Source organism: Parus major, chromosome 2 (assembly GCF_001522545.3).
Source record: "Parus major isolate Abel chromosome 2, Parus_major1.1, whole genome shotgun sequence".
In the NCBI taxonomy this organism is placed as follows: Eukaryota; Metazoa; Chordata; class Aves; order Passeriformes; family Paridae; genus Parus; species Parus major.
Window position 1 is genome coordinate 27,339,702 of NC_031769.1, and position 21,848 is coordinate 27,361,549.

At 37.8% G+C, this 21,848-nt stretch overlaps 1 long non-coding RNA gene across 1 annotated transcript in view; it reads left to right on the forward strand.

Moving 5' to 3' along the window:
* Nucleotides 1-13,624, forward strand: part of LOC117243863 — a 77,205-nt gene extending 63,581 nt beyond the window's left edge. The window contains exon 3 of the long non-coding RNA XR_004495791.1: nucleotides 13,159-13,624. This is a non-coding gene — a long non-coding RNA (uncharacterized LOC117243863). The remainder of the gene's footprint in view (nucleotides 1-13,158) is intronic.
* The last annotated feature ends 8,224 nt before the right edge of the window (nucleotides 13,625-21,848 follow it).

Below are 21,848 nucleotides of genomic sequence, written 5' to 3' on the forward strand. Positions count from 1 at the left end.
TTTGAACTTGTTTTGCTCTCACTGGAGTTACTAGAAGGGACACATACAAATTTGGCTAGCCATCAAAACATTACCAAAACCCTTCTAATTACTGTCATCATGTCACCACCTGTGGGGCAGTACCTTGAAGCAGTGTGGGTGTGCTTTGTTTTAGCTCAGATCCAATTCATAGGGAAAACACAGAAAGAAGTGAGCATGTAAGAACAACTGATATGGTACAGATACCTGGGAGTGCATGAAGCTTCCCCGTGTCAGACCCATTGTTCCCCAAACAGAGCCATTTGTTTATAATTGGAATAATAAGTATTTTTTGGCAGTCTTCCATCTGAGAAGATGTGTAAGAAACAAGTGTCAAGCCAAATGCAAGTGTTACTTGAAGCCTCAAATTAGACTTGAATATGCAGTTACAGAAGGTTGTTTTGAAACATCCTTTGTTCCAATAAAGTCTTTCAGTCTCAATAGCTAAAGAGGTGATGGTCAGGGTTTTGTAGACTCTGACAGTGTTTTTCTGTACATTCAAAAGTATTTTGCATTCAACAGCTGGAATGATGAGGCGCTATGTTGATATTGTATTAATGAAAATTAGATTTTTTTGGGGTGAAACTCACAACTGTGTTGTCTTGAATAATAAATAAAAAGTTGCATATTTTACTGTGTTTTTTCTAGCTCAGCACAGAGCTTTTGTTGGCTGTGTGTGGGAAGCTGTCAGGTGGAGAAACCCTACCAACCTTTGTCCTTTTGAACTAGGTTGCAGAAGCCTTGCATCAAATCCTAGTGCTCTTGAGTTGCGTGGTTGAGTAACTGAGTGACATTGTTACATGGTGATGTAGAGCTACATGAGCAGAGTAATATCCAGCTTCAGTGAAATGGTCAGGAATTGGTTGTACAGTTTTAAGGAAGTGGATTGTTTTTATCATGCAGAAGGAGTCCAGGCTTGCCCTGCTCTCATCACTTGTATAGTTCTAATTTCTTTTATTGCTTACCTTCTTGGATTCTCCGACTTATGTTTTTCCTGGTTTTGGTACTGCACAGAAGGAAATGGTTTTTAAGAATTGATCCTATTGAAATTGAGGTAGGGGCAGGAAGAGACAGTTGAGAAAGATAAAAAGCTGATATACACAAAAGAAAAAGGGAAGTATATGAGAGGTCCTGAACCATTTCAAGTCTTACCATGCTTAAATAAGGCCAGTTGCAATGTAGTTTATAAAGGCTCTCACTGAAACTTATAATTAGAGGTTACACAAGGGCAGGTAACATTTCAGAAACAGGTAAGACATTTGACCCAACATGCCTGCTTACTGAAATGGAACAGCCTTAGGCTCTCCTGAGATCATTGCTGGGCAACTCCCCAGATTTCGATTAAAGGCCTACCCTTCACCTCTCTGCAGAGCTCTCTTTTAAGAAAAGGAATATTTTCTCACTCTTCAAACTTCTGATTTTCTAAAGGTTCCCAAGCTTCTCACATTATTTAAAATGTTTTAAAAACTGGCAAAAAATCACTTCTCTGACTTGGGGAAAGAAATCTATTCTGCATTTGACCTCTACTTGTTGTTGTGCTTATTAGTATTCTAGTTCTCACACTATGTTCTCTCAGTGACAGCACTTACCCCCATCTCAGCTGATCAAATTTAGCTGCATATTTTTCCTTTACTCTTTTTGACAGCTGCTGTAGAGGCTTTACAATTGGGGGCATTGAACTCACCTGCCACCATGTTGCTTTGCTTTATTATTTTAAATTTGTTTTAAATCAAATGCTGGAGCACTTGATAGGTCTGAGATCTGAGAGTGCTGTGTACAAATTTGAATTTGGCATCATAATCCCATGTTGTTAGGGGATAAACTAAATGGCCCATCTGTCCAAGATGATATGGCACAACACCTGCAGAAAAAAATCCTGATTTAACTTAAACTGAAACAGATAAAAATGTCCTTTTCACTCTTTTGATTTTTTTTCTTTCAATCTCTTTTTGGGTAACTGGTGACCCATTGGATCAGCTGCTTTGCCTGCTCTCACCACCTTTTCTTTTCCACATGAGTGAAACTGAATTTCTTCAACATGGGGAGGAGAGGGTTCCTTTTCTCAGAAATCTCTTATTTCCCTATCATCTGATGAGTCTCAATGTGTATCACCCAATGTTGTGTGGGTGATAGGCCCAGAATTATGCATCTGAATAATCTAGCTGCTTTTTAATATGAATAGTAATTTTATAGGAAAAATGTATGGGTAACAATAAGGACTGGGAATGTGGAAGTGCTTAAATGAAAATTGATGCAGAATGTCTGTGTTTGCACAGGACATAATTTGCTTCTTAATGTATTTTCTGGATTTATTCTGGTTTGAATTGAGACTTTGTATTTTTTTTAACCACTCTTTGATGGGTTTATTTAAAAATACGGCTGTGGATTTTAGAGAAATGTTACCTATTGTGTCAATACATATTGATGTTTGACACATTGCTATGACCTGATACTAAAATTTTCTTTGATTTCTGTTTCATGATTTTCAAATTATATTTCACATTGACACAGATTCTGCAGTCTGTGGAAGATATTTTCCTAATAGTTATGTTCACAGAAGTGGCCATCTCTAGATGAGCTTCTTACTTCTTCCTCCCAGAGTAAATTGATTCCTGTTCTTCTTTTTTGCTTGTTATAATATTCTAGAACATTAACTCATCATCTTAAATCTATATTAACTCAAAAAATAATTGGGAAAAAAATGGGAAAATTTTGCCACAGGCTTGCTAAATATTGTGATTTAACTCTCAGGCTAAAATTGCTTTTAGGTGTCAAGGCTGATCTAAATGGCATACTGTTATCATTTGGAACACCCTGCCATAAGTAATAATAGAGCTAAATATGTTTAAACATCATAACCAAATAATTATGGACTCTTTATAAGAAACAAAACCTTGGATCCTCATTATAAAAATATGTGCACATACTCTGGTCAATAACCATATGCCATAGTTATCTTTGCACTCTGTTCATTCTCTGCTAGAATTTTTTTCTCTAGTAGAGTTAGGAATTTTGTAATTTGGCTGGAATTTCTAGCTACATGTCGAGACAACAGCTATGCAGTAATCCCAATACGCCAATTAGATGTACACGGGGAGGTTTCACGATGTTCTTCTAATGAACTTGTAGTTCTGCTTTGTATAATGCATTTGTACTTTTGGTTTGTGTCAGATCTGCTCTGTGTGCAAAAGTTCCTGTGTGTCTCAGGGACCTCAGACTTGCAGTACTACACAGAGTATGTATCCATGTTTAATTCTGTAACATACAGGAGAAAAACCATGGTAACTCTATATTCACCTGACCTGCTTAACTTTGAGGGAAATGGAAATTCAGATTATAAGATAAAGATATACTGAACACTGAATCCAGTCTTCCAGTGGTTGAAGTGTTACCTGAAATGCTGAGGTCTTTTGGCTATTTTGCCATTGCTCTTCTTTGAAGAAGAGTTCTTGTTCCAGAATGCTGTATATTGCAGTGACTGATTGAACTAAGTTACTGTGAAATGAGTATATAATTATTCACACCCCTACTAAGAGTCTAAGAGTGGGATGAGTCTTTGACAGCCTGGTTTTGTTTTTTTTTTAAAATCATGTAACAATACCTAATTATTTCTCAAGCAATCTACTTGTAGTCTAAATTTAGGAATGGTTTCTCAAGCCAGCTGTTCTCAGTAAAATTGAGAACTAGGGCTGATTTAGTGGCTTGGTGAACAAGAGTAAAGATTTCCCAAATGCTAAATTTTGTAGTGTTTGAAAATCAAATTTAATTCCCAAGGAGTTCAGCTTCGCTCAGAAATAATCCTAGTAAAACATCTCTAGAGCAGAATGGCAAAACTCAAAATCTAAGTTAAAATAATCTATCAAGGAAGGACAATCAGAGTTAATTTTTGGAAATTTGTCTCTAGAGTGCTTAGATTGCAAAGAAACAGTATTTTTACTTGTTATTATGGAAACAATAATCAGTCACTGAAGATGATAATGTAATCCTTGCCATTTATCTGATTCAGGGCACTGATGAAATTGGTTTTTATGCCTGCAGAGCTTTCTGTTGTTTACTTTTCCTGGCAACAATAGAATATGAACATATGTGGTGTGTAGTACATACAAAACTTAGTTTATTTGTAAAAGACAGTCTCTATACAACATTTAATATGTTAAATGGATATGTAAGCAATGATGGCTTTATTCTCCAGAGACCCTCTAGCATGTACAGCTATAATAGAAAATCCTAACAAGAATTTTTCACTTGGTTTGCTATTATCAGTTAACTATCAAGTCAGATTTGTGCAAGGGAGTAGCCCCAGCTGCTCAGGAAGTATTGTACACCAGTTCCAACTCCTTGTGACAGTTTTATGACTAATAGGGCAGGAGACCACGCTCAGGTTCTCAAACCACAGGTGTGCTGCTTGTAGCAGAAACTGGAACGGTGAGACCCCTGCAGAGATAGTCTTGTGTAATGAGCTTGCAAATGGCCACGCTTCAGCTAAGAGGGTTGTTTTGTTTTTTAAAAAACCCTCCGAACTCTCTGAATAAGGGACATAGGATTAGTGGAACAGACTTCACACCTTTATTCTGAAGAAAGGGAAAATTTGTGGGAGCCTAGGAAGAGTCTTACCCCTCCACAGATGTATGTAACAGAGGGAGAGCAGCAGAGTACCAAAACATCTTTCCTACAAATATGGACTGCTGTGAAGTGCATTTATTTTACTTATGTATTTATTTTTGATTAGACCAGTTCTGCACCTACACACCTACATAGTCTAAACACCTACATAGGCTGTCCTGATGCCTGGTATTTTCAGGCTTGAATTTGTTTAATAACCAGAGAAATTGAAAGGAAAACAAAAGTATCTGTAGGCCTATTTTCAAAGGACTTGTACTTGAGAATAAGGAATCTGTCCTTAATGCCTTAGCAAAGGTAAAGAACGTAAAGAATACATTATTGAGCTTTTCTTCTCTTCTAAATCTGTTTCCTAGTCCTATTTCCCTTTCAACCACAAAGCTCATACAAAATAAACTGTATTGCATTATTACATAGTTTTAACCAACTGTTCAGCATCTAGTACCTTACAGTCTTTTTCTTTAGACTACTGACAATAACACTGCAACAAGGAAAAGCTCTGTCCCTCTAAGTCATTTTTAATCCTGCTGTTTTAATAAAGAGATGTTGAGATAATTGTAATCTGTACAGCTTAAGTACTGGATATATTGAGTTCACCACTCTTGTCAATGCTACTTACCACTACAATTGATATTAGAGATGTGGACTGTACAGACAAGGGCATAAAGGATACAGATATATACTGGAAAGAATTTGGGATGGTAAGTGGAGATAATCTTCAGGAAAACAAAGAATCATCAGGAGTGGGCGTGCATGCGGTTATGATCCAATTCTTATATACTCATGATATATCCTATAATAATAGCATACAATGCTGTAAGACACTCTAATCCCTTTTTAGGCCATATGGAGTCATGCTGCTTTTTGTTGAGAGCGTGGATCTAGCATTAAACATGGTTAGCCTGCTCTGCCACATTCCTCCAAAGCAGTAGTTAACTGATGGGTCTTCTCCTAGGTTTGTTTGTGGCTTGTGTTTTTCTATTTTGTTGGTTTGCTTCTACCAGTATGCAGCCAGTCTGGAGTTACTGATTGCAATTTTGAAATATATTAAAGAATAGGAGAATTGACTTTAATTTTCTTTTAAAGTCAGACCACCAAATAAAAGCTGTCTGCTAGGTAAATACTGCATTTCAAAGGCAAGTTTAAAATTGTCCTGCATGGGTTTTATCTTTGAGTTTTAGATGACTACACAGGAGGTGTCTGTAGTGGAACTGACCATCTGATTTCCCTTAGCATCCACATGATATGTCAATAGGCCCATGCTCAGATAGAGGCTCAGGGCAAGCACTGGTGCACAGCAGAGCACAGCTGTGAAATCCATCTTAGCAGCAGCCTGAGCACCTTCCTGTATCCTGCACATCCTTCTAAGGAGGAGAGGCAGCAATGTCCTTGTCTGGCAGCACTGCCAGATGCCTCTAGAAGGCAGAGAGGATTACCTGGTGTTGCCTTTGCATTGCAAGGACATTGTGCACTGTGCTGCAGGCAGCCTGTATCTTAACTATGTGTCCAGGCAGAGTCATTGGAGACAAAATGCTGGCCATTAAATATACAGTATAAATACTAACTTTGAGTCTATCTCTTCCTGTGTCTTGTCTGCCTAAATGTGAAATCTGTCAGTGAAGTCCAGGAGATCATAAATTATACTCCCTGATTGCAGCACTGAAAGGCCACTGACTTCATCACCCTTCCAGCATCAACTTTTATTCTGGCAGTTTTGAAGGATCTATTGTTCGTTATTATATCTTTACTCTGCTGAACAAAATCCTTCTGTTGTACACCAAATAGTCTGCAAGCTGTCTATCAACAAGTAGCCATGACATAATGAAGATCTGTTTTATTTTCTTTCCTACTTTGTAGAATAAGTAAATTTCTGTCTGTGAAGCATAAAATACTGCAACAGCAACCTTCCTTTACTGATGTTGGAATACTATGAGATGTACTTCCATAATTCACCTACTTAATTTTGGCTGGAAAAAATGAGGATTTTTTTATTTTTTTATTGAATATTCATTCTTTCTATGATATGCTTCTAGAACTTTATAATGATGTCTTGGCAAAACAGAATAAATACAATTATAGGTTTGGGGTTTTTTTAATTATTAGTTTTTTGTTTTGTTAGGCTTTTTTTTTTATTTGTTTGTGGTTTCTGTTTTTGTTGTGTTTTTCTCTCTTTTATTGCTACCTGAAGTTTATAAGTTTGTGAAGTGGGATTTTCTCTGCCCCCCACCCCAACTTCCTTAGTCTCTGCAGTGCAAGAATTCAAGCTCCTTCCTCTTCTCTCTTCCTTTAAAAGATTTTGTTACTATGGTGAGGACACCATGTAACATTTAGAGCTTCAGACTAAATATAGCTATTTTCATAATTCATATTAAGTATTGCACAAGTAATTTGCTAGAGTAATTCATATTACAGGACTTGCAATCTATTTGCCCCAAATATATGCACATATACATGTGTACCAAACATCCCAGGAGCTCAGGAAGGAAAACAAATGCTGGCTTTAAACCAGGATCCACTTGTCCTGAAACCAGAACTAGTCAGGTCTAAAATAGCATATTTTCACATTCCAGAAATGATGCGGTAAATGTAAGGGAGAGGAGAGATGTTTCTAAGCTTTCACAATTTATTCATTTTAGTTACTTTTTTATCTTTCTTTTCATAACAGATAGATATGCATAACCAGCATGACTTACTGAATCAGGATTATATTTAAAACAAAAGCTCGAAGTGGAAAATAGTGATATTAAATAATGAAAACCCCCAATAAATTTTAAAGCAAAATTGGTACTCTATCATAAGACAGTGCTGAATTGTAAATCATCACAATCTGAGAAAAATCTTTTGTTGAAGGTGTCAGTCATGCAGCTCCAAATAAAACTGGGAATAGACTTAATTTTTCTGGATTGTTGACTTAAAGTTCAGTTATATTACTCCTGATTAATTGTGCTGGGATTGTTTTCTAGTATGTATTTAGAAACATTTCTAATAATATACATAGCATATTTGGATGGCTAATCCCTCAAGGTCAAACTATATTCATAAATATACTAGCAAATAAACTTGTCAGTTAATGGCCATTAAAGATCTTAATGTAGTATCTGAACCTTTCTCTTAGTATGGATAATCAGTGTACTGTGAGCTCAGAAATGTTCTTTCTAGCAGAATGGTCAAGAGTAGACTCAGGAGGGCTCAGCTGATCTATGTGCACTCTTTGTCAAGTACATTGAGAGTATCTGAAGGATCTGTGTCTTGGATGGTATATATTATCACTTAGGAAAGGCTGAAGGAATAATTCATTATTAAGTTACTGCTTTTGGTGCAAAGCCTTTGTGCAAAGGCTTTTGGAGAAATCATCCTGTCAGAAGTGTGCAGTTGCCTGGCAGTGAATCAAACCTTTGGTTTCTGGACAACTCTGGTACAAAAGACCCAGCAGGGCATAGTTTTGTGTCACTGCTGGGTGAGATGGGAGCATTCCCACCTCAGAGAGATGCTGAGGGCACGAGAGTTACCTGTGAGACGGTTGTGAGGGAGAGATGTCCAAGCTGGGAGCCCTGGCTGATGGAATGAGGGATAGGCAGGGGGACTGATAGAAGGCTGTACACCTGGACAAACTGGCAGGGAAAATCCAGTTCTCTTTTACTGGATTAGGATTTTTAGGAGGATATTCTACTGAATAACTGGGCAGCTCCATTTACCAGCCAAAAACTGGGGTGCACACAATTTGTAACCATATTTGAGAAGCTACCTTCATTATCTCTTTCTCATCACACATGAGCAAGATGAATAGGACAGAACCTGAGTTTAGGGAGGGTCATTTAGCCACCCCAGCCATCAGATTATCCCTTGTCTGCTTTCCTTCCTCAGGCACACCTGCCTTCAGTGTCAAATGAGTTAAAAGTCCTCTACACATCTCAGCTTCCTCAGATCTCTGGTCTTGGTTCATACCTTGGCAAAAAGGACTTGAATGAAACAGCACCATTTGTGCTGTGTGACCTTGAATGGATCTAATGGAAAGGTGACACTGGAAAGGACCAGCGTGCTCATCCTCCCCTATGACTGATGACCTGCTATGTATTGACCCAGAGATCTTGCTGATTGTTTTTTGCAGGCTGAATGCATAATTATTTGAACAGGCTCAATGCATAATCAAAGAGAAGACAACCCCCTTTTTTTTTTTTCCCCCTACCTCCAGCAAATTTAATTGCATAAATAATTTACTTTGAATTTTCAGGGTTCCTTAATTTAATGGAAGTGGCAGGAGGGCATATCGCATCAGAGCAGGAAAAAGAGTTCTGTCAGAACTTGCGCCTTAGCTGTGACCAGGGTGCTCCACAGCCTTCCCATATGTACTTTGTTGTTGGGTGCATTTGGCAAATGCTGAGAAAATAAATAGGTATGATAAACATGAATTTCAGGAATTTTCTCATTAATCAGGAAAACTCATCACAAAGCTATGATGAACAATTATGGTGCTAAAAGACAAGAATTGCTTCCATTCAGCATGCTCCAATACTCCCCTTTGTGAGTAATATTGTTTGCAGAATTCTAATTTAGATGAAGTTTAGGTGGGCTGTTAGTAGTTGTTCATTTGATTTCATGTATTTTTTGTGAGATATCTGAATTATGAAACAGTATTTTCTACTTTAGCTTGCTCATGGGGACTTCTGAAGCATAACTTTTCTAGTTTGCCTGTATTTAAACCTGGGATACATCAATGATAGGTGGGCTCATGAAAACCACTCAGAATAACAAAGCCCAGAAACAAGCACAGATTGTATTTTTGGATGGTAGGCACAGTAGTACTTTTCACTGAGATAACCCAAGCAAAAAAGAAACAAGAATGACCTGCTTTTTAAAGTACAGAATTTTTCTCTTCTTTTTGTCAATATGACTTGATCTACACCTGTGATTCTTGGTGAAAAAAGACAAAGTATTTCAAGTTTGCCGGAACCTCCCTAATTTTCATGAAGCTTTAACCAAAAACACCTCATTAATTTCTTGGCCTTAGAGAGCACATAAAATCTCTAATTCTGCTAACATTTTTATAACAGTCTTGTGAACAGGAGTCTCAGTGAGCTAAGAAAAAAATTGTAGCTGTTTTGCAAGTTATGAACTCTTCTCTTTACTCAATATTGTAAATGTAATGTAAATTATCTGTAAATGTTGTACTGCGGTATTCCCATTTCATTCTTGTCCTAGCTCGTTGCTTTTTTTTCATGACTGTATTGTACTTACTGAGAGTACAAATACACTTAAAATTAAAGTCTAAATTAATTTTTCCCTTTTCTATAACATTTGAACCTGGCATCAATCCCAGGATGTTCTAATTCATTAATCTGTGGTGTGGAAAAATGACTTGATAAGTGTCCTAGTGCAAGTGGTCTTATACTTTCAGTTGGTCAAACCCACCAGGGATAATGACTGAATCAAGAATAACAACAGAAATCGGAATATGCTAGCAGAGCATATCAAAACAGCACTTTGTGTGAATGTTTCTCTGTATCACATGCTGACAGTATTTTTATGTTTGTAGACATACATCTAAGAGTATGTAATTATAGTAGAATGGTAAAAGTTCCAGACTTTGATCCTAATTTAACTGAAGCAAATGCAAATCTTACAAAGGGCTGCAACCCTTTAAGCCCATCAGTTTTGGGTAATTAGAAACTGCTAAATTTGATCTCTCATGAAAAACCATCTTTATTTCCCAAGCTTATTGATCTTGCAGTATATAAGAAAAGTTTGCCTTAACCCATTTAATGTGAATTATGACCATTACCCTGTTTTTTTTTTCAGAGTTAGGTTGGGTATACATCGGTTGGGAGCAAACTGAGCTGAGTCAGTGTTGCATTTCCATTGTGAAAGGGATGTGTTACTTCACCTTTTCTCCAGGCTGACCCCTATGCCCAACTCCCTGGTGACTCTAGACCTTATTTTGTGAAGCGGTTTTACTCAGCATCTCCATAGGAAACCACCCAGTTGTTTTTGCTGGGTTACTCTTTTGCCAGGCTAGCAAGTTGGTTTAATTCACAAAAGGGACTCATGAAACATCAGAGCAGATGTGAAGAAAGAAGAGGAAGTGTGCAGGCGCGAGTGGTGAAAGCTTTGGAGGTGGGAAGATTTCCTCTTAAGGTTGCAAACTGAAATTGCCCGAGCTGGCAAGTGAAATCTCACTCCTTGGCTGGCACTTGCCAACTAACGCTTTGCCCAGCCACTGTTCCCTGATCAGGGCAAATCCTTTAAAGCTGCAAATTTTGGAGTGGTTTTTACTGAAATGTATCTTGGGTGGCAGGAGGTGATGACTGAAGGGTAGCTCAGGGTTGTACCACACAGATCTTGGTGCAATCCTCACAGGGCTCCTTTCTGGAGCTGCTTTCTGGGCAGTTTGGCTGGCTAGTGACTGAAAAAGCTGCTGCCTGAAGTCCTGAGACATGAAACTTCACAGCTGTGTTTGCTGTTGGGCAGCAGTTCCTGCCTAAAGAGTTTGCAGTTCTTGATGTCAGCTTTCGTGACCACGGAATTTTTAGAGAATTTTTTGTTCTCTTTTTAATATTAGCTAAAGGGAAGTTGTGCTCTTTTGAAGCTTTTTGTGTAGGGAGAACAAAAAAATGAGGCAGATTCTCTCCAGTGCTGTCAGAAATTGAATCATCCTGTAGTTAAAGAACGCCTGTAGTGTGCTTGGATCCAGAACCCAATGACTTTTACTTTTTATAATTTTTGTTTAAACAAAAATTGCCTGCATTAGGCAGAAAAATTTAATCTTATTTCCTTGTCTTTTGTGTAGGAGCCGTAAGTGAGCAGAATATTGTTTAATTCAGTGTTATAAGATGTATGATGATGTTCTTTTTGGCAGAGATCTCCAGTGGGACTATAAATATACCTAGGGCCTAGAGATCTAATATAAAGAGATATGAACTTCCACCAAAAAATATATTTAAGATGTTATTTTTATTCTCGTTTTCATCATTTTAGTTTAGATAATTCCCAACCACGTGTAGCACTAACTTCCTTATTTTCACATGATCACGAAATATAGATCTAAAGAGGGAACACTCTGAAGCCTTTTCTTTGTAAAGGAGACAAGGTATCTCTGGAAAATGGGTACTATTTTCACATACATCTGAGTAAACATATTCTTAATATAACATTGAGTAAAGAAAATCCCCATACCTTTACTGTTTTGGGTGAAATCCCTTTCTGTTTTCAGGGTAACAAATGGTGCTTCATTTTTTGCCAAATAGTTTGCATATTTGTTTGTTGGGATATCCAAATTGTTACAATGGGATGACCATATGAATAAGGTAAAGTCTGAAAGTGACTTTTCTCCTGCTCTACCCTATTTTCCTTCCTAATTAGTTTGTCTGTCTGTGAGTAGCCTTTTATTATTATTATTATTATTGTTGTTGTGTGGAAATTTTCTACCGGAAACCTTACTCACCATCTGGTTTTCATGACATTATAGTGCAAACCTTGAGATTCATTAAAAACTTCTAAACTTAGAGTATTTCACTCAAAATATCACAAATGTCAGACTTTTTATTTTTTTCTTTTAAAATAAACATTTTCTACACTGAAAAGCAGTTGAGATATCTTTAGTTGACCCCATTCTTTGTGAATTTCTAACATATAAGTCAGAGTAATACTGACAAAAAGGGTCTTAATGGTGTGATCATCTGTGTGAGATGTGGCTGCTGGAGTTGAGTGACCTGAGGCCACAGACAGGAGATAGAGGTCTTCACTAGATGGGAGAAAATTAAATATTTAAGTAAATTTAAGAAATCTAAGCTGTCTAGAATTTCTTGTGTGGAACAAGTGGCACTAGAGTCTGCAAATGGTCACATGGAAGTCCGTAAGATGTATGAGAAAGACCAAAAGATGCCATGACCACGTATATGGCCTTTAAGATGCAAAATTATGGCAGCTTGAGGAGATGTTGTTTGGCAGTGCAGAACCTCTTGTCTGCACCCTCAAATTAAAATGTAGATTGGGTTCCTCCCAACCCAGATGAGTGATCAGGGAGAAACTAAAATATTAGAATGAGGTGTTCACCCCAAGAATGTGAAATGCAGCCTAGACTTTGGTGAAGAGATGGAGCCCATCTTAGTTAGGCATCAAGACATGAAGTTCAGAAAAAAAGTTTAGTCTTGAGGTATTTCTTTGCTATTGGGGTATTTTGGGTGGTTGGGTGTTTTGTGGGTTGACGTTTTTTCTGTGGTCTCTTTCCTTTTTCCTTTTCATTTTTTAGTCCTGAAATTGTTTTACCTGGAAAAATGACTGGTGTAGGAGGAAGCTAAGGAATTTCAAATATCCAGGTACCCATGAATCATCCCAGTAAGTTGCTTGGAAATTGTCTTCACAGAGCATGTTGTGAGGTGTAACAGACTGTATCAGGTTTTGAAGTGTTTCAAGATCTTGAGGCAGATAAAGAGCAAGAACACTTAGGTGTTGTCATTCCTTCATCTCACTGTTTATTTTTACAATCACAATCAGTCTTGTTAAAAAGCCTTTTTTTAATTTCAGAGCACAGGTATGTCTCCTCCTGACTGTAAACATCTTGGCTGTGGGAATGAACAGACAATAAGAACTCTTCTGCCAGAAGCAAGAAAAATTGCCTCAACAAGACTCAATTCATAATTATGATTTCCCCCATTTGTGCCATTTAAATGCAACTATCTAAAAGACAAAATGTTTTACAGTTGAACCAAAATTGAAGATGTCTTAATAATCACTTACAAGAAGTTGAAAAAGTTTGGAGAAGAGCTGAGATTTTCCCTGTTCCTCTTCCCAGGAATTCCTGGTTGTCTCTGTTAACAGGAGGAGAAAGGTGACTGTGCAAAAGTGGCTTGGAGAGATTAGATTATATTAGATATATATAAAAAGATATATATTATATGTATATATATTATATACATATATATATATTTTCTGGCCTGTGAGGTCTCCTTAATTTATTTAGAGTTCTTAATAAATGCTCTTTGTGTGCTGACTTTTGTGTCCTTTTCATATCCATTTAAATATTAATGACCTCTCCTGGAGAGGGAAGTGAATATGCAAGGACAGATATTCTCATTAATGATCTGCATTTCTGTTTCTCACTCAATAGCCCTACAGAAAAGCTTTGCATTTAATGTTTAATTTATATTGCTTCATATTTCCTTTGAAAATGACAGCATATAAGATAATTTTTTAATAGAACAGGTAATTTTACAGGAATTGGAAAAATGCACACACAGAGTTGAAACATTCAGTTTATGTTTTGACAACACTGTTACTTGCGCTGTTCAAGATGTTGTGTATATGCCCAACCTGTGCAACATTGCAACAATAAATCTTCCCTGTAGCCGATAACCTCATTCACCAACATTTGTAGGGGCATAAGGAAATCACATGAGTAATATGTAGGAAATGCAGATATGAAATTCAAATCTCAAACCATTATTTGAATTTGAGGCACAAATGGACAGTGCTGGTAAGGCAGCCTGGGCAAGCAAGGGTGAGAGAAATTTGGGGGTAAATAGTGTCTCGTCAGTGGTTCTGTCCTGAAAATAGTGAACTCCCTAAACTCAGTCTCATGGAATATATTATCTATGAGACACCATTATTGACCTGAGTATCAGCCAAGGAAGTGAAAGGTCAAAGCATGATCAGATACTAAATAAAAAGTCTTAAAAGCGTATTGACAAGAAGAAAAAACAACACAACCAAGCCAAATAAGTTTTTTTCCCTTCCTCCTTTTCCAGCACTTTCACTCAGTGGCTAAGGTGCATCCTGTAATGGCTATTGGAGGACTGGGAGTGTGGCAGAACAATGAGTATAAAAATGCAACTGTGAAAGAGAATGAAGTGGGAAAACACTAATAAACTTCTTCACCTCTGACTCATTAAGTAGCTGAAGGGCATAGCACCATTCTTATGAAATGAATTCACTGTCCTCTTATCAATATTCCACCACTGCTATTTTGTACATATTGTATTTTTTAGGCGTCTGCTCATACAATATGGAGCTTTGTCCCCAAATCAGGAAAACAAAGAGGAGTCAAACACCAGTGATTATTATTTGTACTCATTTCATTTCTGAACAGAGATCTACATCTGTCAGCTCCTACATTCAGATGTTTCTGTATTTAGCTCATTGTGGACAGCAGAAGTGATGTAGTTAAGGGGAAGTAATGACTTTTCTTGCACATAAAACTTCAGGTGGAAAAAACATTTAATCAAATACTGCTTTCACATGAGCCTGGCATATTTAGGTGGCAGAGCACATTTAGGTCTGGCAGGTAACCAGGGATGGCACAGGGATGGCAGAGTTGCCTGGCAAACAAAGGCATTATTCACATTGCCCATCACTATTTTAACAGTGCTATCACAGCTCTAAGGTCATGACCGGAATTGCTGTACCTCTGCTTCCTTACTTACTTTTGAGTGAGCATTGTGCCTTCCAGGACAAATGTTACGAGATAGTCTCTCCACTGCAATCAGAAAGAAGACCTTTGCAGGCCCTTTGCCTCTGGGCCTCTCTTGACCACAGACCTGTTGGAGCAGGAGGCCTGTGCATTGACTGGTCAGGAGAGCATCCCACTTCCTGAGAACCAAAGAGTATCTTTGCAGCAGCTCTGAAGATGAAGCATGGGTGTGAGTTTGAGAGTCCAAATTACCTTTTGGATAGTGGCCCCTGGCTCTGGCTTGTATCAGCAAGTATGTGTGTGCACCAGGGGGAGAAAGAACAAAAAGAGCAGTATAAAACACAAAGAGCAAAGGAGGACTGATGGTGCAATGTGGTGTGGGATGTTCCAGCTGTGCAGGCAGATGTGTTTCCAGGGGCATAATTCTGTACTGTGTGTGAATCCGCTGAGGAGTTCAGTAGGTCTGTGCTTGCCTGTGAGTCTCTGACATTCCTTCCACCTTGAATAAAACAATGAGGGGAAGGTTTTAGACCAAAAACAGCCTAAAAGCAAATTTTGGACATCGCTGTTCGTAAGTCCCACTTGCCTGATTCTTCCATTTGCTTGTGGAAACAGGATTTTATACAATGACTTTTGAACAGATCTGTTTATTTGCAAAGACATTTTTCCGCCAGGTTGCTCTGCAGGCAGGACCACACTGGAAAGATTAGTTGGTTGGGTCAAAAGGGAAAGTTATACTTCTTGATGAAGTTTATCTTGGAGTCTTTACTGACAGAAAAGCATATACAATGGATTGGCTGTACCAGCTGCAGATAGGCACTTTTCTTTTTTTCTTCAAGTGGTCTCTTAGAAAATAGCAGCACATGTTTTCAAAATGCTGCATCTCTGGGGGTAATAGATCTTTTATGAGAAGGGCTCTCAGAGTGAATGTCAGTATTACAGGAAAACATTTCAACACTCTTTTTACATGAAAAGTGATGAGATGTTCTTTATTCCTTCAAGTGCCTGTGTTTGCCTGCTGTGTTTTACTTCTACCCTATATACATGGCTCTTCTCTGGATGGTGGTACAGGCTTGTAAAATAGATCTTTCAAGTGCTCTGAAAGGCTATTCAGAAAAATGTTGTAGCATATGCTGTCTTGCTAGTGGTGGAGTCTGAATTGGGTCTATAAATAACTAAATGCTGTGATGTTTCAGTAATGACTATTTTGTTCACATGGCATCTGGATTTTGGATATTATTCAACCCTTTTCACTCTTGTGATGTAGAATTTCATTTTCACATGGGTAAAGATGTGGCAATAAAAAGGCAACATTTTGGTTTCTACTCTGAAAGAGAAATACTGCATGCAGGACTAAACTGTAAAACTTTGTTGTGGGTTTTGTGCATTAACTACAGTTTAGTGATTTGGAACAATCTGGGTCTAGCTAAAAAAAATTCCTTTGAAGCAACTGGCAGCAGTTGTTTAGTCCTCTTGAACTTGTATTTTGGGGAATGGGGGCTATTTACTGAAAAACACAACCAGGTGGATGAGCAATAATGTATTTTCAATGAGGTAACCTTTTGTTTTTGCTTTGTATACACTTCTCAAACTTCTTGAGTTGACTGACTGCTTTGTTATTCTTTGTACTAGAGTAAACTTGTTCAGGCTTGCTGGCATGGCTGTATGCTATTGTTGGTGCACATGTGCTTGTGTTAAAGCACTGAATCCCAGAAAAAAGCTATTTTAACTTTGCATAATAGTGACCAAAGTTTGTCGTAGAGAGCTTTTTAAGCTGCAGATGAATTGAGAGCTAATATTGGCAGACCTTTAGAAAGTATAGCATTAATTTTTACCCATAAAATTCAGAACAGGAATGTGTGCAATGCATTAGAATATTTATTGTAAGATATTTAGTGCAGATATAAATGTTTAATACCAAGAGTACACTTTTTGGTGTTTTCCATGTTTCTGTTAAATTCTACATACGAGTTATTAGATGGTGGCAAATGAAAAGGAAGCAAAACATCACATTCTTTGAAGCTGTGATCCAAAGTTTGAATTATTCCGTAGTGTGCAGAAGCTTTTGGTCTATAAAACTGAAGGTTGCCCAAATTAATTATTTCACATGAGAAATGCCCACATTGAAAAGACATTTTTTTCAGATGGAGGAAGTGTGATACACACACATGAGAATCACTTTGAAAAGTAGAAAGCTGGATTTTCTGCTCATTTTTTGATTTCTCAGAAACGAGTGACAAAGATGTATTCAGCTGTAGTAAGTATTCAGGGAAAACTAAAAAAAATTAACCCCGTTTAGTAAGCATCTAATTTCCAAATTGTCCCTGCAGATTTAATCTGGTACCGCGAATTTATAATTAATAGTTTCTATAAAATAATTATCTTTATTTTGCTGTATCAGAGCCCTTACAGTATGCTGCAGAGTGTGTGCTGATAAGCAGGTGTTTTTTAAAGATTGTGGAAGTATAAACAAAATCTATAATTTCAGATTGTGAAAATCTGTGTGCTCCATGACGGAGTCTGCACTACTAATTTGTTGTGCTATTAAACTTTGTCCATCAAACATAAGCACATTATCTTTCTCCAAAAATGTGCATTTTAATATGAAGTAGATGAAGAAATTCATTCTGAGGAAAGTGCCATTGCATGCATATTATCTGCACTATGAACTCTGTGAAATGAAGGGGTCACCAACCACAGGCTCTTCATGATCACTCTGAGCGCAGCCTCTGGGTGAACGGTGTCACCAGCGCTTCCAAATATCAACAGGTTTTGGGCATTCATCAGAAAAAGGTGAATGTCCTTTGGTGAAGCCCAGTGATGTGCTGTGCTTTACTGAGTGCAATGGACCCAGTATGGACATGCATCATCAACATTCATAACCATGAACCAAAAGGTCCAGTTGAGAAGAGCTACATTTGCCTTTATAAAGTAAAAAGCATTTAGTAGATATTTCATTGATCTGAAGGACAATGAAACACTTCAGTAAAGGCAATGGCAGTATCTGCACTGCTTTGGAGAGGTTCACACCTGCATGTGTAGTTTTCTGTTTTTATATGGATTATTTTTAAAAAAATAAATCTCTTACAATGGCTATTCGAGTTTGAAAATCAATGCTGGGCTGAAGCTATAGTCTGGACCATGAGAAGCTCCCAAATCACCCTAGTAATGATCAGTACCTCTTTACCAGGCTGTGTTTATATAATGATCAGCTGTTTTTTAATCTAGAACTTGGTGTTGTATTGGTTTTCAACTTGCACTGTTGAACTATATTTTGAAAGAATAATGTTTTGATATATCAAGCTTCAAAACTAATTTAATCCTCTTAGCTCAAAAACAGTTTTCTATTATGTGGTGGTACAGTATGTAGCAAATTTATTGCCAGAGGTGGTTTGAGACTATCCAAACTCTGTCATTGGGAAAGAGACAGCTGGGTTTTCCCTGTGTATTAGCAGGGCTGTGCAAGTTCTGACAGCATTGAGTCTCTCTTACTCACTTTTGCTTGTACCTTCAGGCAAGTAAATTCTCCTCATGGATTAGAATGTTTTAATATGAAATCAAAGTAATTATGAAATGTATTTCTTGTAGAAAGTAGTGGATAGGACAAACACCTGTGCACAGCACCTGTAAAGCTCATGATGGGATACATGCTTGTAATACCTGTGGTTTATGTGAATCTATAGCCACCATCCTATCTCCACTCCACCTCCACTTACTTTTGAAGCCTTGTTCTAGGGCTTAACCAAATTTTTTCTTAAAAGCACAGTCAGATTAAACGGATTACATTTTTTTATAATCTCACCTAATTAAGCAGGAGGATAGTTGAGGAAAAAAACCCAAAACACGGTTCTTCATTGTTTATTTTAAAACTCAATTGAACTTTACAAAAGAGAATATTGCAGAATTAGGTCACATTCCTACAGCAAAACCAACATTTTGACATAGTCTGATACTTGCCTTGGGAACAGATGATTAGTAGTGCTCTGGAGACTGATACATTCTAATTTTCTGATTGATTGGCTCAGCTGCATAGAATGAGCTATTGTGACAGATGGGTAGTGGTGGAAAGCCAAGATTTTTGCCATGTGCTTACATAGGGCAGGAAGGTTTGGGTAATGATCTTCTGAAATGATTCTTTTATGTTTCTGAGTGCCTGCTTTGGAACTGTTCTTTAAAACTCAAGTGGGTCTCTCTGTGATGCTTAGGAAGAACTTCTCAAGAAACCTCCCATTCCTGCCTCTTTCAAACTGGTTGAATAGCAACAATGAGCAGGACTGGGTCAGGCATTAGGTCCTGAAGCTGCTTGAGTCTATGGGAGTGGGAGCAGACTGAATAAATGTTCAAATGTTGAGATGCCTTACTTGACCAAATACACAGAGAACAGCTGAAATACTAGGAGAGCATGTCCATCCCCTCAGTATTCCCATATTAAACGTGTAACAGAGGTATTCTCTGGGAGGGTGGAAGTAGATGCACATGTGAATGATTACCTGGAGTATTGGATGAATCTTCTGGTTCATTGTCAGCTTGCACATGGCAGCACAGAGGCTTCCCGAAGTGGAATAGACATTGCGCGCACAATGCTTTAAACCTGAAAGAGGGACAGAGCTCTGAAAGTAGCTCAGCTCATGCTGTGTCTTTTGCATGTAGAAGAGCCTTTTGCTAATTCTGGCATCTAATTTAGAAAACATTGCCCTACTTCTCTGTAACCTGGAGCTCAGAGTTTATTCAAACTGTCAGGCTTTCTGCATGGAATGGGAGGGCAAGCAGTGATAGTAGTCAGAGATCCTCTGTTTTGGAAACAAACTGGAGGCCTTCAGTAGTATTCAGGGAAGTTTGCATGCCCACAGACAAGCTTGAGAAATGGAAGTGCTGCCACTGATTCTGTAGATTTAAAAAAAAAAGAGAAAGGGATACATTATGTATGATTCCAGAGGGGGTCCTTTGAAAGCATGTGATTCCAAGTCTTCTTCTGTGGACAGACTATTTTTGGATTTCACTTTTTTTGCATCTATCTCTTTTTCTCATTTTTCTTTCCAGACTCATACAGTTCAGCTTCCAAAGATTAATATCCAAGATGACCAATGTACATTGCCATATGCTACTGTTTGTTTTAAACTTTGAAGAAAATTGCATTGTTGTCTTTAAAATGTTTTATCTAGACAGGCCAGTATTCCCATTTCCAGTTATTTGTGTTCTCCATATGTAGAAGATGGAAGGATATATTGGAAATGCTTTAACAGATTCATCACTACATAGTGTTGACTTGCTCGGTCAACAAGATCAGTTAGCAGTGTCCATAAAAAGAAAGAAGCAGCTTTCAGCTTGTCAAGTGGGAGACAAAGAAAGAAATTCACTGTTTTAGACAGAAAGCTGAACACAAGTAAGTGGATATAATGGAAGATCTTGGAGGATCTGTAGGGGATTCTGACATGGCCCCTGAGAGCTCTCAAGAATGAGGAGGCCAGGAAAAAAGAATGTTGGCATTTTTCTCTTGGGCGCTGATATTAACAATATTAATTAAAAGATGGGTAAATTGCAAGCACTTTTATAAAACATGAACATTTTTGCTACCACTGTTACATCTCTATGGGAATAAGTGAACTGAGAGTGCAGCAGGAATTTGGTCCTTAAGAACAATGAGGAAAAGCTGTTTGAAGGATTGAGAAGTGATATTGGGGAACTGCATTTCTCCTCAAATTGCCTGCAGCAACTGCAAGGTACTTCCTTAAAAAAATAAGGAAGTATGACAGTGATACTAAAATGAATACTGAACTGTGCTCAGCTGAAAGATGTATTTTGAGCCCAGATCTCTATTAGGAAACCCCAATGCATCAGCTTGCTGAACAACCTGCTGGCCAAGCTATACCTGGGTGCTTTGCCTAGAGGTTTTGATGCAAGGTGAATGTTTTGGCAATCAAGTGAGTAGAGCAAATGAAAAAAAGGGCTGGCAGATTATATTATCCAGGTCCTAGTCCTGAAGTTTTGGGGTCATGTTTCTGGTTTTAGGCATCCAGATGTTTTATCTTCTCAGTGGACAGTAACAGCCTTCTCTAGCATTGAAAAGAAAGTGGTGGACTTAATTCTACAGTAGTCTTAAATAGGGATATATTCAGAGATATATTGGCTTCCACTAACAATAGAGGGAGATAATGTGAGTAGCACAGACAAGATAACAATTTTTTACACCATTAACACTAGGCAAGGAACACAGTCCTTTGATTCATCAGTTCTCTTTTTCCATTTCTCTAATGTGGATGCTGACACTGTAGACCAGAAGTAACTTCTGCTCTTAAAAGACTTTACTCAAATGTCTCCAGGAAATGTACCATCCTGATCTTTCATAAACTTCATTTTCTCCACGAGATAGCAGTGGTGCTACTTCTTTGAAAGTATTTTGTGTTTGGGGTATTTCTTTTAATAGACTTTGTTAGAACTGTCTCTGTTTTTCTGTGTATATCAGTCATGGGAAAGGCTAAAATGAAAGCAGATCTGAGTAGAGTAAAATCAGAAAGCTTTTGTAGTTTTCTGAGAGAAATGCATTTTGGCACAGGAAAATGGGAAAACCAAGAAGCTTGGATTCACTTCACTCATCAGTCAAGCTTCAAAGACTTACAAGGAAGAGAAAAATCTGCATGACTGGCTGAGAGAGAAGTAAGATATTAGAGGCTGATATAATAAAAGTGCTTTGTAAAGCACCTTAGGATGACTGCATGGCAGAAAGTCTACAAAGGGTTGAGATGTTTTTCTAGACTTTGTATTCATCTTCATATATTGTGCAATATTTATTCTATCAGGCACTATGTGT